The 19378-nt window shown below is 40.1% G+C and overlaps 2 long non-coding RNA genes across 3 annotated transcripts in view; one reads left to right on the forward strand and one right to left on the reverse strand.

Moving 5' to 3' along the window:
- LOC145554076 (uncharacterized) overlaps window positions 1–19378 on the forward strand; it is a 332923-nt gene that overhangs the window by 177159 nt on the left and 136386 nt on the right. The window lies entirely within an intron of this gene.
- LOC145554356 (uncharacterized) lies at window positions 312–3534 on the reverse strand. Its single transcript, XR_014090338.1, has 3 exons — window positions 3105–3534; window positions 920–987; window positions 312–525 (listed from the first exon to the last, which is right to left on the reverse strand). It is a non-coding gene; the product is annotated as an uncharacterized LOC145554356 (long non-coding RNA).

Here is a 19378-nt window from a genome sequence, read left to right on the forward strand (position 1 = left end):
ACAGTCCTCCCTATTCCTGCACCTTACATTTTGAGTATTACACAGGACCTGTGTGTATGTCCACTCCTAAATGTGACTTTCATTCATCTGTACTTGTAATTTTAATACTCAGTCCTCCCTATTCCTGCACCTTATATTTTGAGTATTACACAGGACCTGTGTGTATGTGTGCTCCTCAATGTAACTTTCATTCTTCTGTACCTGTAATTTCAAAACTCAGTCCTCCCTATTCCTGCACCTTACATTTTGAGTATTACACAGGACCTGTGTGTATGTGCGCTTCTAAATGTAATTTTCATTCTTCCATACTTGTAATTTCAAAACTCAGTCCTCCCTTTTAATCCAGCTAACATATTTAGTATTACACAACACCTATGTGTGTGAACAGTACTTAATATGATTTCAATTACTTTATTTTAGAGAATAAGTCGGTCGATGGAGACCAAAATTACCTCTGCAAGGGTTGGTTGAACAGAATCCGCATGCATCCACGTCACCAGCCTGACACAGTTCATCTTTAGAAATCTGAAATGTAAAGAACACTCACTATATGTGAGTTTGTTCCCAATGTAGAAAAAAGTCCTCCCTATTCCTGCACCTTACATTTTGAGTATTACACAGGACCTGTGTGTATGTGTGCTCCTCAATGTAACTTTCATTCTTCTATACTTGTAATTTCAAAACCCAGTCCTCCCTATTCCTGCACCTTACATTTTGAGTATTACACAGGACCTGTGTGTATGTGCGCTTCTAAATGTAATTTTCATTCTTCTATACTTGTCATTCCAAAACTCAGTCCTCCTTTTTATGCAGCTAACATATCTAGTATTACACAACACATGTGTGTTTGAACAATATTTAATATCATTTCAATTACTTTATTTTAGAGAATAAGTTGGTCGTTGGAGACCAAAATTACCTCTGGAGGGTTGGTTGAACAGGATCCGCATGTCCACATCACCAGCCTGACGGTTCAACTTTGGAAATCTGAAATGAAGGGATGTACACTGAATTATTTCATAAATAAAGTCCACCAACTGTATGAGCAAAGCAGGTTTAGCTGAACACACCTCTACCTGTAGGTACACATAATAAGTAGGATAAACTTTAAACAATGCAGATATATCAAATAGTAGCAAATGAAATTAACATTTTTCAAAATCAGTCAATTGATCTAATTGTATGTCTTTCTGTGGTTACTTAAACATTTTTTGTCAACCGAATGCAACTAATTATTTTGTACTTGTAATTTCAAAACTCAGTCCTCAGACTGTTTTCATATATATATATATATATATATATATATATATATATATATATATATATATATATATATATATATATATATAAAAACAGTCCTCCCTATTGTTTTTGTTCCTTGTTTTTCCAGGAACAAGAAAAAACTATTTGAGTAATATATACAGTGGGGCAAAAAAGTATTTAGTCAGCCACCAATTGTGCAAGTTCCCCCACTTAAAAAGATGATAAAGGCCTGTAATTTTCATCATAGATGTACCTCAAATATGAGAGACAAAAGGAGAAAAAAATATCCAGAAAATCCCATTTTCTGATTTTTAAAGAATTTATTTGCAAAATATGGTGGAAAATAAGTATTTGGTCAATAACAAAAGTTCATCTCAATACTTTGCTATATACCCTTTGTTGGCAATGACAGAGATCAAACGTTTTCTGTAAGTCTTCACAAGGTTCTCACACACTGTTGGTGGTATTTTGGCCCATTCCTCCATGCAGATCTTCTCTAGAGCTGTGATGTTCTGGGGCTGTCGCTGGACAACACGGACTTTCAACTCCCTCCACAGATTTTCTATGGGGTTGACATCTGGAGACTGGCTAGGCCACTCCAGGACCTTGAAATGCTTCTTACGAAGCCACTCCTTCGTTACCCGGGTGGTGTGTTTGGGATCATCGTCCTGCTGAAAGACCCAGCCACGTTTCACCTTCAATGCCCTTGTTGATGGAAGGAGGTTTTCACTCAAAATGTGACAATACATGGCCCCATTCATTCTTTCCTTTACACGGATCAGTCGTCCTGGTCCCTTAGCAGAAAAACAGCCCTAAAGCATGATGTTTCCACCCCCATGCTTCACAGTAGGCATGGTGTTCTTTGGATGCAACTCAGCATTCATTCTCCTCCAAACACGACGAGTAGAGTTTTGACCAAAAAGTTCTACTTTGGTTTCATCTGACCATATGATATTCTCCCAGTCATCTTCTGGATCATCCAAATGCTCTCTAGCAAACTTGAGACGGGCCTTGACATGTACTGGCTTAAGCAGGGGGAACGTCTGGCACTGCAGGTTTGAGTCCCTGGCGGCGTAGTGTGTTACTGATGGTAGCCTTTGTTACTTTGGTCCCAGCTCTCTGCAGGTCATTCACTAGGTTCCCCCATGTGGTTCTGGATTTTTGCTCACCGTTCTTGTGATCATTTTGACCCCACGGGGTGTGATCTTGCGTGGAGCCCCAGATCGAGGGAGATTATCAGTGGTCTTGTAAGTGTTCCATTTTCTAATAATTGATCCCACAGTTGATTTCTTTACACCAAGCTGTTTACCTATTGCAGATTCAGTATTCCCAGCTAGGTGCAAGTTTATAATTTTGTTTCGGGTGTCCTTTGACAGCTCTCTAGTTTTGGCCATGGTGGAGTTTAGAGTGTGACTGTTTGAGGTTGTGGACAGGTGTGTTTTATACTAATAACGAGTTCAAATAGGTGCCATTAATACAGGTAACAAATGGAGGACAGAGGAGCCTCTTACAGAAGAAGTTACACGACTGTGAGAGCCTGAAATCTTGCTTGTTTGTTATTGACCAAATACTTATTTTCCACCATATATTGCACAATTGGTGGCTGACTAAATACTTTTTTGCCCCACTGCATATATATATATATATATAATATTTGTATTTTGAGCAGTTGCTTGTCTCCTTTGGAAAAGAAAAGTATTCTGATTATAATGATCATCGAACATGATCTATGCTAATAATGTGTAGTATAAAAATAGTTTAAAAGTGAAAAAGCAAAACAAAGGAAAAAACAATCCTTTAATAAACACTGGAATCCTATGCATAATAAAGTCACAACTCACCTTTAAATGAATTGGGGTATTTTACATCAAATCCTTCTTTATCTTCACCTAAGGAGCAATAACAATTGGAATCACGTTTGCTCTCTGAGACCTCTTTGCTGACATCTTCTGCAAAGATCAGAGAATGTGTTGCTTAGTAACAACATGATACTGTACACCAGGGGTGTCAAACTCCAGGCCTCCTGGGCCAGTGTACTGCAACTTTTACATGTCTGTCTGGTCTAAAACACCTTAAGTATATTACTGAAATAGCTTCTCAGTGCAGTCAAGTTGATGACCATCCCATCTGATCCAGCCATGTGACATCAGAAACACATCTAAATGTTGCTGGACACCAGCCCTCAAGACCTTGAGTTTGACACCCCTGCTGTACATAATATGATTTGGTGTTATTTTATGCGAAAATGATGTACTGAAGTACACAGTTCTACATAATAAAGGTTCTCAAATTCTTAAAAAATTAAAACATCATCTTAATACTAATGATTACTATCTAGATAATTTGTGCCTGTGAAACAATATCACTCACTGATGTACAGAAAATGACCAAATACAGTTTTATCTAATTCTGGAGTGAGCCACCTTCCCTTTAAACTCTGGTACACTGGCTAACATGGTTGGTAATTACTAGCTAAACTGCTGCAAATCAGATGCTTTGGTGTATCCAAGCATCAAGTAACCTACAACATTCTGCAAAATTACTAAACTATATGTACTTAAATGTCTTAAGAGATTCTGTATGAGTCTTACCTCTTTCTCCACACAAAACAAATGAAACAAGTTAAATGAATACTAATGGCTTGCACCTGGACTTGTCGGATTGTACCAAGTTGATAGAGGAGGAGGGATACAACAAAAGGAGAATTCCATTTTGTTTCTGAAGCACACAAGGTCTGATTTTTTTCCAGGAACAAGAAAAAACTATTTGAGTAATATTTTGTAACTTTCATTCAATATTTCAAAGTTAAATAGTTTATCATACATTTTTCTTTATTTAAGAGGCAACAGTTAGATGGTATCTCCCACCAGCAATGTTGTCACTTCTTTTAATCATTTCTGTTCAATCAATTAATCATGTTTATTTGTATAGCACATTTCAGCAGCAGGGCAGTTCCAAACACTATCATAAAAACAAACTGTTTTTATGATAAAGATCCAACATAAACTGTTGTCTAATGGCAGACACAACACCTGCAGAAAAAGGTTGGCTGATGTACCTGCCAATAGACAATTTAGACTACCTAGACAATCTACATGTATGCAGAGTAGCGACATTGAGATTACGACAAAATATACATTTTAAAAGTTTTGTGCTAACAGTAACATAAGTAATCATGATATTTTTGGCACTTTAAATATTTTTTAAATAAATGCTTTTTATTTTTATATTTGTAATTCTGTATTACTCCATGACTGGTTATCCCTTCTTTCAAATTCAAAAATACTTTATTGATCCTAAAAGGGAAATTAAATTTTAAAAAAGCTTGGGTCCTCTACCACAAGCCTTGGAGCGTGAGTGGTCTTCACAGTATATTAGCAGTTCCCAAAGGTGTGCTTCTCTGTATCAAGAGGTCTGATGTATCTCCAGGTATTTGTTTGAGTCACTCTTCCAGTTTGGGGGATCATTACCCTGAGGGTTTCAGTGACCACAGGCACTACTGTTGACTTCAACTTCCACATTCTTTGTAACCACCTAAGACCCAAACTCTTGCATGGCATGCATTATTAATTCGTCTGATATTTGGGTTGATTGGGACCTAATGATTGCAAAAACAAAGAATTGTCTTTTTACATGATGTCTGGACATCATGTTTCTCAGAAAAATACTTATTCATTTTAAATCACCATGTCTAGCACCATGGTAAAGCTATACAGTTGCTAACTTTTGTAAACTTACACAACAAAAGAAACACTGAACATCTTGAGTCTAACCTGTAATGTGTTATAATCTTCCACCACCACTAAGTCATAAAATAATGGCCTAACGTGTGGACACCAGACCCCATCTAGAGCAAAATTTAGTATTGTGGACAAGACAGTCCAAAATAAGTCATCCACTTATGTGAACAAATTTTTTCTCAGGTTCTAGGAGGATGATGGTTCTTTTTAGTCTTTGGTATTTCTCTAGTTTTTTTCTGTACCTTCTGTTCATTCAGGATAGCTACATCATAACAACTGCTTTGCTCTGCTGCTCAATGATCACCATGTTCAGTTGGTTTGCTTTTCCTGTTTTGTCTTCCTGTATATGGAAGGCCCACAGAATCTTAGCTTGTTCGTTTTCTACCACCTTGTGTGGCATTTCCCATTTTAAAGAGGTGTGTTCAAGGTTATATTCCCTTCAGATGTTTCTTCACACTATTTTGGGTACTTGGTTGTGGCGTTCCATGTATTCTTATCATGCTACCATCTTGAATCCTGGTGTTAGCTACTAGATTGTCTCAGAGGATTCATTGCATAGCATTCACTGAATATCTTGCTTGGTATTACAAATCTGGGTCGTTATTGCTCTGGTTCTAGGGACCTGCTTATGTGCCATCATGAATACTGCCTCTGTGCTGTGGTTCAGTCTAAGACTTTGTCAAATGGAGCTGTCAGTGCATACCTGTTGATTGTCTGGACCTTGTTTCTGTCATTGGACTTGCCTTACTATTTGTAAGTACAGTGGCTTGCAAAAGTATCCATAGCCCTTGAACTTTTCCATATTTTGTCACAACTGCAAATATATTTTCACAGAATTTTATGGAAAATAAAAGCTAAAAGTCCAGTATTCAGCCCCCGTCCCCTGAATGCAACCAATTGTCTTCAGAAGTTGACTGCTAATGGTAAAAAATTCAACTCCTCTATGACTGCCACAAAAGTTGGCTAAGAGAATATTGGGGAACAAACAGCATGAAGTCCAAGGAACACACCAGACAGGACAGGGATAAAGTTGTGGATAAGCTTAAAGCAGGCTTAGGCCATCTCACAGACTACTGTTCCATTAATCATCTGGAAATGGAAAGAGCAAATCACACAGCTGTGAACCTACCAAGAAAAGGTCATCCACCTAAACTTACAGGCTGACCAAGAAGAGAACTGCTCAGAGCTACAACCAAGAGGCTCATGCTGTATCAGAATGAAATACAGAGATATCCACACCTCAGGTGGGGGAATCTGTCGACAGTATAACTGCAAAAATGTGGTTTTATGGAAGAGTGGCAATAGAAAAGCCATGGTATAAAGAAAACTATAAGAAGTTCCTATAACTATGAGAAGTTGCAGTTTGCCAAAAGCCATATTGGGATACAGCAAAAATGATAAGACAAGACCAAAATGAACTTTTTGGCAAAAATGCAAAGCACTATTTGTGGTGGAGAACAAACACTGCACATCAATCTGAACACACCTTCCCCACTGACAAACATGGTGGTGGCAGCATCTTGCTCTGAGGGTGCTTCTTTTCTTCAGGGACAGGGAAAATTGTTAGAGTTGATTGTAAGATGGACTAAGCCAAATACAGGGTAATCTTGGAAGAAAACCTGAACACACCTGAACCTGGAGTCTGCAAAAGACTTGAGGCTGGGGCAGAGGTTCACCTTCCAGAAGGACAACTACCCTAAACATAAAGCCAGATCTACAATGGAATGGTTTAAATAAAAACATATTTATGTGTTAGAATGGCAAAGTCAAAGTCTAGACATAAACTCAGCAGAGATTCTTTGGCAAGATCTGAAAACTGCTGACAAGTCAATTTTATTTGTATAGCATATTTCAGCCACAAGGCCAAAGTGCTTTACATCAAAGAACTAAAAAGTCATAAAAATAACATACATTTACCATTAAAAGAAAAAGAAAGAAATTAAATTCAAAGTAAAATCAAAATTAAAATCATATACATAAGATATATTGATACATCTACCAATGATTAAGATTCAGAAACAACTGTAAATTGGTGTGGTTTTAGCCTTGATTTAAAGGAATTCAACTGTGTTGCAGTTTTCTGGAAGTTTATTCAAGATTTGTGGTACATTGTGGGCCGGAAAAGGGTAGAGTGCCTTCTCCGGGTCAGGGGGTCGTCCTGCCTCAAGTGGAGGAGTTTAAGTATCTGGGATCTTGTTCACGAATGAGGGAAGAAGGGAGTGGGAGATCGACAGGCGGATTGGGGAGGCGTCTACTGTGAAGCGGGCGCTGTACCGGTCCGTCGTGGTGAAGAGAGAGCTGAGCCAAAAAGCGAAGCTCTCGATTTACCGGTCGATCTACGTTCCCACCCTCATCTATGGTCATGAGCTTTGGGTCATGACCGAAAGAACGAGATCACGGGTACAAGCGGCCGAAATGGGTTTCCTCCGCAGGGTGGCTGGGCTCTCCCTTAGAGAGAGAAGCTCGGTCATCCGGGAGGGACTCAGAGTAGAGCCGCTGCTCCTCCACGTCGAGAGGAGCCAGTTGAGGTGGCTCGGGCATCTGGTAAGGATGCCTCCTGGACGCCTCCCTGGTGAGGTGTTCCGGGCACGTCCCACCGGGAGGAGGCCTCGGGGAAGACCCAGGACACGCTGGAGGGATTACGTCTCTCGGCTGGCCTGGGAACGCCTTGGGATTCCCCGGAGGAGCTGGAAGAAGTGGCTGGGGAGAGGGAAGTCTGGGCCTCCCTTCTGAAGCTGCTGCCCCGCGACCCGACCCCGGATAAGCGGAAGAAAATGGATGGATGGATGGGTGGTACATTGAAGCTAAATTCTGCTTCAAATTCTTGGTTCTGGAGATGCAGAGCAGACCAGAATCAACAAACTGTTAGCAGTGGAATAGTTTGTTGAAAAATGCTTTATTATGGTTTATATTTATTTTAATCCATGCACTTATTGCACACATTTATTATTCATAATATTTAATTAAACAAAATTTGATCAAAATATATATTAATTTCTGTATATTTTTAGGTGCCACATACATTCCAAGGTTGGGTTTAGGCATCCAACTAACCTTTATAAAATATTCAGTCTTATAGCACAGAGTAATCATATTGCCATCTCATCCCCAGTGTAAGAGTTGGCAATTTACACACAATTCATGTGTGTAAACAGCGACACGTGAATTAGAAAAACACTATAGTAATTAGCAGGACCTTCCGGCAGACAACCAATCAGAATGAGAGGTTGTGTGAATATTCATGAGGTCCTGCTATTACACAAACCTGCCATAGGGGGCGCTGTGGTGATACACAGATTATACACAAAATCAGGTTTATGTGTATTAACCGGACATCTCATTTTTCTTTTTGCATTTTTGGGGTTATTAGACCAATAGAAACCTTTCTACTCTTTTAGATTTTTGTCAAAATTAGCAGGACACCGCTCCTGTCCCGTTAATTCAAAATGTCCTGCTGGTGTTGTGTGTATTCTGACAAAATGTCCTGCTAAACCACATTTACCAACGCACACGCACACACACACACACACACACATATATATACACACACAGTTGTGAAAAGTTATCCTCTGGGCCCTGACATCAACAGTTCCTCAATTTGAAGACAAATAAGCTGAGCAGTGCTGAGGCATCTTCTGCTGTTTTGGTTGACCATAGTAGGATGGGTGAGCCACCTGCTCATTGCATTGACAAGGTGAGTACTTAAATGCATTGCTCTTTATGTGCGGTAGATAGCTACCAATATTATAATCTAATTTTTTTTCTCAGGATATTCGGATACTTATGTTTTTATTAATTGTGTCAGTACTGGGTTTTCTTTCAATACCAATTATTTTTATTCTCTAATTTGCCATTTTTGGGCATGTACTAGGACAAATGTTTTAGCACACTTACCTCTTAAAGATCTAAAATGGAACTTATTTTTTTCCTGTATATAAGATAATTACACATTTCCTTACGACATGTATGAGTATGAACTCTCTTATTTTTCATTCTTTTATGCAGGAAGCAAGGACAGATGACAGTTCAAGTCTCAACAATCTGATGAACAAGTCTGGTTTGCCTCTGGGGAGGATTGTGGCACCACTGGAGATGATGATGAAAGAATAAGTCTTCATATAACCAAGAAAATCGTGGAAAACCGAACTGTCCTCTTCATAACACTGCCAACCACTAATAGTGTTTTTAGTTGGATGATTTCAAGAGATTTCCTAACAAAAGCCATCACTATCTAAAATAACTCTATGAAGAATTAGAATTTATTAGTTATAATAACATTTAATGTTTCTTTGAGAGCAAAGAAATACTTTTAAATTTAAATTTGAATTTCTAAACCAAAAGCTGCAGGTAGTCTTGCTTTTTAATGACGCTATATTTAAATTTTGAGATTTAAGCAAAATTTTTTAAGGCAGAAAAAATGTTCTGATTCTTAAATTTAACCATTCAAACATAGCTAATACAACACAAATAAATTATGGGTTTTTAGTTTCTTAAATATTTTTAAATGAGAAAATCAAATTCGTAATTTAATGCCTGATGTGTGCAGAAGTGAGACAGAATAAAAATATTATGGAACAGCAAATAATCAGTGTATTTCAATGGCTGAAGAATGTCATGGATATGTGGTTGAACTTTCAATGAAACCTATTGACTGATAAACAGGTTGTATTCTAATCAGGAACAAATGAGAGAAATCTAGCCAAATTTGGTAATAAACAGATGTACATGTATACTTGGCATGTACAAGTATACAAGAGCATACTTGTACATCACAAGTATGCTCTTTAAAGTTAAACAAGGGCAATTTGTTGTCAATCAAGCAGTGCTTAAGTTGGAAAGATAAATATGAGCAAATAAATTGCATTTGATAAGTGATGTATTGAGAGGGATTTCTTCATGGTAAAATTATTGTTTGATACTTTCCATGACTTCTTTTCCATTCATTCTTATATCTGCTCTGATGCTTCTCTTTTCCTCATCAACATCCAGAGGCTCCCAGAGAACATGAGAAATGTGAATGGTTTTCTTATTTTCAAGAAGAATCTCTCACTTGTTTGGTTTTTCAGTCCCCATTTTGACAGTGATAAATAATGTTCTATAGCTATCCACCTTATACCTAGCCGCCATAAAGCTCAGCAGATCAGGAACTGTTCAGATCAGGAACTGTTCACATCAGGAACTGTCCACATCAGGAACTGTTCACACCAGGAACTGTTCAGATCAGGAACTGTTCACATCAGGAACTGTCAGCTCCAGGTTTCTTTAACTGTCAGCTCCAGAAACCTGGAGCTGTCAGATCAGCTCCAGGTTTCTGGTTCTGTTCAAACCTTCAGGATTCAAATAAACATTATTACCAGTGTTAGTTTTTTTACGTTCCTCATGTTTGTTGAAAGTCTAAAATAAAACTCTTTTCTGCGTCGTGGTTAGCAGAACGTTAGCATTAGTTTGGCACTACATTAAAAATATATATTTTTAAGATATTTTATTTTTCTGAAATAAAAAATGCAGATTTTTTATTTATAATTAGGCGACATTTTTGAAGCTTTGTATAATTTATGGGCACAACTTTTGCTGCAAACCGGAACTACCATTTTTTTTACATGTCAGCAACTTGCTAACTGGCTTTTTTCAGATCTTTTGGGCCATGATTCTCTCTCTCAGGTCAGTTGCTGCCTCGTTCAGCTCAGATGGTTTGTTCATTACTGGGGCTACAAACCCAGTCTCTGGGCGGGGAGTTGTAGTTGACTCCCTTAGCACTTGTGTCGTACCTCGTCAATCTCAAGTTGTTTGCGGATGTTGGAACACTGAGCTACTAGTTGTTTGGCAGTTAGTGTTGACTGGGGATGTCGAGCTAACCATTCCTCCCACAGTCTTTCACAGTCTGCATGTAGCCCCTCTGACTAGGATTACTTGAGTAGTAGCATTCCAACAGATCCATGTTTTCACCTCTCGCCCATTTCCGTCTTGTTCCAGTAGCCCATTTTTTATCAGGGTGCTCTTTTTCCCCAGCACCTGACGCAGACCTTGTTTGGCCAGGCGACATCTGAGCCAGCATGTTGTGCTTATTTGTGTCTCTCATGGTATGAGGTAGGCTGTCAGTGTGGGTCTTGCCTAAGGACCCACACTGACAGCTCAATGTCACCGTTGTAACTTTTTGCCCCAGCCTGGCCTCAAACCCGGGTCTCCCGGGTGGAAGACTGGTGACTTACCTATTTAGCTGTACAGTCAGCTATGTCAGCTATATATATATATATATATATATATATATATATATATATATATATATATATATATTATATATATATATATATATATATATATATATATATATATATAATAAACAAAAATTATATATATATATATAATTTTTGTTTTTGTTTTTTGTGGTGAAATGATTGTTTAATTCTTCTGCTCTGATGTTTCTCTTCTGCACAGCAACATCCAGAAATGTTAATGGTTTTGTCAATTTCAATATGAACCTGTTGTTTGTTTGGGTTGTCATTATCCATTTGAGCAAAAATCACAGGTTTGGATTTCAACTGCTTTTTTGTCTCTTATGTCATATACAGTACAGACCAAAGGTTTCACTCAAAGAGTTTTCTTCATTTTCAGGACTATGATAATTGTAGATTCACACTGAAGGAATCAAAATTAAAGCTCCGCAGAGCATCTAGCAGCCCTAGGAGCCAAGCCCTGCTCGGCCTATGGCCACCAAGTTGTCCCAGCACAAGAGTCAAGTTACAATGTAATGCAGTTGTGCTCTTTAGAGGTTCACCAGAGTTGATCACATAAAGTCTGGTGGAAATCGGATGAAGCATGTTTGATTTAGAGATGATCGTAGACATCGCGACCATTGCTAGTCACCCATGCCCACAAGGTTTTGGGCGTGGCTAAATGAGGTAAGACTCATACAGAAGCCAACATTCACAGAGTTCTTCATCATGTTAATTTATGTCAGTTGGCGATTTAGTCAGGATTTAATCCATTTGAATCATAGAGCAAAGTAAGAAATCCTGCAGAAAAAATAGGTAACTTTCTGTTAGTGGGGTAGGGGGGCTTAGGTGATGTCATCAATTGACCATGTCATGGTGATCAGGGCTGGTCAATAATGAGACATGGAAAGTCTGATGCAACTCTGAGCCAACCTGTGGAGGTTATTGTACTGTCATGCTTAATAGAGAAAAGTCAAAGTGCGATACTTAACCACGCCCACACGCTTGGATGTACGACGATTTTTTAAATAACTTTTCATCCTGAGTGAGCTCAGTGAGTTTGAAGTCTGTATCTGGAAAGCTGTAGGAGTTTGATCAGATGCGATGTCTGCAAAATAGAGAAAACAAACACTGTTCAATGGCATCCTTGAGCATCTGTACGATACACGCTCCAATGACGGTCATGGTGAATGTGCATTGGATAGTCAGTGGTGTCTGGGAACTTGTCTTTGAAGAGACGTCTGGACCACAACGAATGTGTGTGGCTAGAGAAGTCGTACGAGAAAGTGAGAGAAGCATCAGAGAAGCAACCTAGCCTGGACTTGTTTTTTCTTTTTCATTTGGTTATTTTTTTTCGTTTTCTTTTTACACTTTCATTTCACACCTCATGTATGTGGCCCACCAAATGTGTTTTGTTTTGTTTAAATAATTCAACACACAAAACCAGGGTTTAATGTATTTCTTTACGATCACATGAAACATAATAGTAATTTTCAGAGAATCATTGTATTTTAAGACGAGGTGAAAAAAAACTTTAAACAGAAAGAAAAATTACATTCACTTGTCCTTTGAGGGTTTTTCTTTATTCTAAATAAAATGAAGCATTGTGCACACTAGTGGAAGAAGTCAGTGTCGGGCCGGGGGTCCGGGCCCCTCACGTTATCTTATCGCTGTATCGCTTGCGCTGCTGGAAACTGTTGAGCGGGGAAGGGGGGAAGAGTAACAGTAACTTTAACATTACATCATTACATATACGTTTCTGAATAGGCGAGGGCGCACTTTCTCCATCTATAATCAGACAATAAAGTGACTTGAACCATTCCTCACTTTCTGGCACCTTCATACCTGGGCCCCCATTCAGCCCAGGCCGGGGGTCAGCCTCCCCCTCAGCCCCTTATAGCTCCGCGCCTGATCGTGCGGTCAAGTACAGTGATGCAGCCCTGACCGATTGACAGGGCTGCAATCGTATCTCTATACATACATAATGGTATGTATAGAGATAAAGATCTCTATGTATTGTTTGTGAGGTCCGATTGCATTGTGAGGTCAGAAGCTGGATATTTTTTCCGACTGACCATCGGTGGGTAGTTACCATTATTGTTGTCACAATATCATAGAGCATTCACAATGTACTAAGATGCCGTGGGAAATAGTAGCCTTTTTTGTTTCTACACACGGAGCTTCTTTTCTTTCTTGTAAAGGACTCACGTTTGAACTAATAACTCACTGCTCCCATCATGGCAAGTTACAACAACATTGGTGACATGTGGCACCGCGGCACCAGGCATGACATGTTTGGATGGGACGTCGGCAACCAAGAACCTATCCAAGATGTATTACGCAACATGTCGCAGAGAAGATACGGGGATTGTGCAGAGAGTAGGTATGTGTGAAGAAATTACACATACCTGTACCTCTGTGTGTGTGTGTGTGTGTGTGTGGGGGTGTGTGCGTGTTGGGCTGTGTGTGAGTTAAAGACTCACAATGAACTGAAAATGAAATGGTTCTATTCACAGGCCATATAACAATTCTTCTTACAAGGTTGGTGGCATTTCACAACGACATCCCATGTACCCTGCCGACAATGCATCTGATGAGTACAAGACAGAGTTTGTATATTCAAGTCACCACGGCATCCCCTCGCCTGTGTATGCTCAAGATTGTTACAATGTGGGGCATTACACCACCTCCAAACTTGAAAATGTCGTATATCGCGATTTCAAGGCTTCACGTTATTACCGTCAACCACCGCCGCAACCTGACAGCTACAGACCACCGTTTCCACAATACAGAAGAGGCGCACCACGTGTACAACGAGGTCGTCAACAAAACTGCGATTATCAGAGTGAGCATAGTTTGCACCGGCAAAATACAAGGTACCGAGATGAACATCGTACCTCTACGCGACCGGACCTTTATTATAAACAATCACCCAAAGAAAGGAGAGCGATGACGAAAAGTGCTACAACATTGTCGTCGTGTAAAACTTTGTCAGCTATGCATAGTCAAACCTTTAAAAAAACACTTAAACGAAGGCACCAAGATGGCGACGAACAAGTGAAGAAACGTAAATGGAAGAATAAGGATGAAAGAAGCGATGGAATAACAAGAGAACAAGATGTAGAGGTAAAAGAAGATGAAGGAAATGAAAACCCTCATTTGGAAAATAAAGACAACACCCAAAGGGATTATAACACGGGCGTCCCAAATAACACCTATCCTAAAACCTTTTACAAAAAACTCACTTCAAAGCTTCACAGAGTGGCCAAAAAACTGTGTCACTCTCGGAATTGTGATGACTCGGAGTCTGAGAATGAAATATCACGACCAAGAAAAAGACAACACGTGTCATACAATTTAACGACGTCGTCATTGTCGTCGGACAGTGATTGTGAGAAAAGCAGTGGGTCGTCGAGTGGGAGGGAAGCAAAAGTAAAACTACCACTGTCGCGTAGACAACTAGGTGGAAAATTGTCTGCCTCTGTGCATGGACAACAATGCACAGAGGCAGGTGAGGGTGACTCGCCTATAGAAATGAGAGGCAAACGTCAATTGCGAAGACATCGACGCACAGCTGATGACGGCTCGCCGACCGGGACAAAACCGAGAGGTAAAGGTGAGTCGCCTATTGCGGTGGGTGATGTTACAGACCACATGGTTTCCCGCAACAACTCTGATACACCGTCATCGGGCGTATCAGAGATGATGGCACCCCCGCCACAACCCGCATACCTACAGAATACTGATAAGATGAAAAACAGGGTAAAAAGCAAAAAGAAGGCCCACGGGAGTATTCTGCACAAAGTTTGATCTCTAACAGAGGCAAATACACAGGGACACGGCGGAAAAAATGCCCGACAATCTGATGAGGTGACAACGAAAGAGAGGGTGAACCAAGGAGGGTAATCCACCTTCCATCAGGAGGAAACGGCTGACAAGATGAAGGCGCCAAAGGTCGCCGCCATGCCCAAAATGTGAGTGTTTCTTGCACATCATCGTGACACAAATCATCTGTGTCGTGACACTGTTTCTCATTTATGCATCCGCAGACGCAAACGTGTAGAGTCAACACCGAATATCACCACCAATGTTGACGACTGTACTGCGAGTACATGCGGCTGCGAGCCACACACGTCCCCTGCAGGGTTCGAACCGTGAGTGTTTCCTTTTTAGGGAGTCGTCGTCATGACATGAATCCTCTGTGTCGTGACGACATTTCTCATTTATGACCCAGCAGTTCATGCATCGTCCCTACTGTGTGTGACTTTCTCAATAAAAACCTGGGTAGTGCTGACGCGTCGACCTCCTACACATCATCCTTGTGTGCTAAGCGGTAAGTCGACGGTCGAGTAACTGACTTCTACATGTATGTGAGGGTTACTGCACGTTTGCGTCCCTTAAGGTCTTTATGTTTTCTTTACACACCTTTTTCCCCCCTCACATTCTTTGCATTTTGCAGAAACGTCGAAAACAAGACGTGCCTTGATATTGCGTACACAAACCAGATACACCAGACGGACAGTTGTAGCTCAAACGCCTTTTCGCCAAAAGACCAGTGTCTACCAGGCCAATTTTTTTTAGACTACACCAATGGCATAGAGACGATAAGCTTTCAAAACATGGATAATTTATGGAAGACGATGTTTACGAACCCTTGGTCAGATCCCAACCACTGTCGACCGACGGAGCCGCAACATACGCCAGATACTGCTGCACCTAACACAGCCAGTCCCAAGGTCAGCAGTGCAGATGAGTCTATCGGACGAGTTGATCGAAGTCAGTGTTATTCATCTGATCTCAAATCATTGTTGAAGAGTTGGAGTGAATGCATGGTATGCGCCAAACCGTTCAACAATTCCGTCATATGTTCCAACTACAGCATCGCATTCAACCAACCCATACAATACAATTGCGGCTGTGTTGTGTGCACACAATGCCAAATCAACCCAAACCACATGAAGTGTAAGATTCACAAAAATAAATTGACAAGAGGATTCGTTAACAGCACCGCCAATGCTATCGCACATTGGCGACACGTCTACACCAAAGTGCCATGGAGCATGGAGCTTGCTGAAAACCACGATGGACCTGTGGAACAAAACAAAGACGCCCAAGTATTACTGGATGGGAATATAGATGACAACGCATTACTCAAAGGTATTCCTTGGTGTGTTTGTGTGTTTTTTTTATATAATGTAGCAGATGTGCACTCACTCTGTGTGTGTTGTTGACTCTTACAGTGTTTACAACTCTGTTGGAGGCCAAAATCCACGTTTCATTTAAATATGGCCAAGGTGAAGTGATGAAAATCAGCGATGCTCACAAATATGTCGCCATTCCTCATACAAGGTGTTTCTGGGATCACATCGCAACCTCAACGAGAAAACCAAACACATCGGAGATGATGGCACCCGACAGTCATTTGTGCAAGTTGTTTAATGTGCTGACGATGAATGACTACACGTTTCACTGGGCCTGCTTTGTGTTCACGTCCGAAGTAGTGCTTGCCATGTGGTGTGTAAATACTGTGTCTAACATGCACCTAGCTCTGACAGACAAGAAGCTTGTCTCCATGACAGAAGCGGACGAGTTTAGGTTGATGACATATTTTCTACACAAATGGGTATGCTATCACTACGAGGATCGAGATGTTCATGTTGTCTTGGATAGTAAACCTTGTGAAACGTTGCGTTTCCCTGACCTAATAAAATGGATGGCAGTAAAGTGTGGAATGAACACCTTGCTGCCGCTCAACTCGGCCATCTTACCTGTACAGTCGCATGTTGTGCCTGTAGATTCGCGGAAAGCTGAGGTGTTCTTTATCTATCCGAGAGAAATAGGAGATAATTGCACCAAGATTGACATCGGACAGACGTTTGACTCTCATCACGAGATCATCAGATACGCAACCTGCAAAGGCTACCCAAACATTTGTTCTACATTCGCACACAAGTAGTTGCAATTGTTGTAGCTGCAATCGAGGTGTATGTTGTAAGACACCAATAACATTAACTCGTACTCAGTGCATTAATTTATATTTTGTGTTAGTAATTCTGTAATTTTTTGTAATTTTTTTCTTGTGCGATACGTTTAAGCACGAGAATATACCTTTTTCCTACTTCTTAGCTACACTACGTGCATGAGGATTAACTTTATTCAACTAAGTATTGAGAACTAACTTGACATTTACACTCTATATCAATTACTTACATTGCATATACAATCAATTGTTGTTGTATTGTATAGCTTATAATTTCATTTCAGACCGTCTGTAAGAGACGTGTTTTTTTAAAACACATTTTATTTTAAGTTTTCAAAGTTTAGAACATACAGTTAAACAGACAAACAAGGCCCAGATGCACAGTTCAAAGAATAAAACATTGCGGTTGACATATGGTGTACACACACAGCACATATACATAGTCACATACAAGGTTACACATACACACACTAGAGGGTGGCCGAGGGGAGAGACCATGGAAGTTTGATCAGCTAAGTCTGGTCTTCGAAAAGTGTTAAGAAAGGATTCCAGTAACATGAAAAAGTGTCTTTAGAGCCTTTCCGAAGTCTCTTCACCTGTGTCATGGATATAATGTCTGTCATCCACTGGTGGAAGGAGGGAGGAACAGAGGACCTCCAGTCTTTTAAGATTAGTCTCTTGGCAACAACCAGTCCCAGCTCCAGTGGCTGCCGCATTACAACGGATATAGTCCCCAGTACCCCAGGGCATCCAAAGATAAGTCCTGGTTCAGGTCTTATATGCCTTGGAGTACCAATCAAACATTTTTGACCAAAGACCAGTTAGTGAAAGGCAAGACCAAAAAGCATGAGACAGAGTGCCTTCAGACATGTTACAAATGTCACACATTTGGAAGACAGAGGGGTAAATCTGGTCAAATCTGATTTTTGAATAGTGTAACCGATGTGTGATTTTAAACTGAATTAACTGATGCTTGCTGTTTATTGAACAAGAGCTGATTTTAGAAAGGCATATGTTCCACAAGGATTTAGGGATTGTTATCCCCAGCTCATTTCCCTAGGTCTCCCTCATTTTTGTGGTGTGTGCCACAATGTGGTCACCAAATAGATGTATAATTCTTGTAATAAGATGTCTTGAGTCAGGGGGGCTCCCTAGAATGTCAAAAAGGTCATGCTCAAGCAGAAGAGTGTTAAAGTTCTGAATCTTTGACTTAATGTAATGCCTGACCTGCAGATATTGGAAGAAGTGTGAATGGGCCAGATTATATTTTTCTTTCAATAGGCTGAATGATGCAGACTTATTGCCAATATACAAGTCCTTAATTGGCACCAATATATCAATTAAGGACTAATGCAAGGAAACTACTCATCTGATTTATAATTCTTACTTCATTTTTTAACACAAAGCTCAAGTTTCAGTAGGCTTCTGGCTTTTCAAGGCAGGCAAACAACACAGCTGGTAGGGAGGAATTATTCACCAGTTTGTATTCCATCTTGACCCACAAAGGAGTATCAATCACTGGGTTACCTGGGAACCCCTGCTGCCAGAACATTAATGCTCTGATGTTGGCAGCCGAATTATAATGTTTAAATACAGGTAGGCCCAGGCCTCCCTACCCCCTCGGCTTCTGGAAGTGTACTCTAGAAATCCTAGCATTTTTCCCATTCCATTTGTAGGATTGAATGATCAAGTCCAATTCTTTAAAGATGGCTGCTGTAAGACAGATAGGAAGTTTTTGACATAAATACAAGAACCTGGGTAAAGAGACCATTTTAACTGATTTAATACGTCCAATCATTGACAGAGGCAAAGTTTTCCAGTACTCACTGTTTTGCTTTGATCTTAGTTTGAATATCAGTTTTGGGTCTTTTTGGTAAAGCCTAAGTAGGTAAGATGGCTCTCAACCACTTTGAATGGGACTTTTTGTAGAAATCCTAATGGGTACGAATTGGAAAGAGGCATCAACTCACTCTTTGACCAATTGATTGCATATCCTGAAATTTTACTAAAAGATGCAATCAAGCTGATTGGGAAGGGGACAGATTTCACTGTGTTACATAAATATAATATCACATCATCAGCATGTAAACTGATGACCGTTTCAACACCACCGACTTGAAGGCCTTCAATATGCGGGTGGTCCCTTATCGCCACAGCAAGTGGCTCCAGCGCAATAACAAAAA

This window comes from Poecilia reticulata, chromosome 12, assembly GCF_904066995.2.
Source record: "Poecilia reticulata chromosome 12, P_reticulata-male-v2, whole genome shotgun sequence".
Lineage (NCBI taxonomy): Eukaryota > Metazoa > Chordata > Actinopteri > Cyprinodontiformes > Poeciliidae > Poecilia > Poecilia reticulata.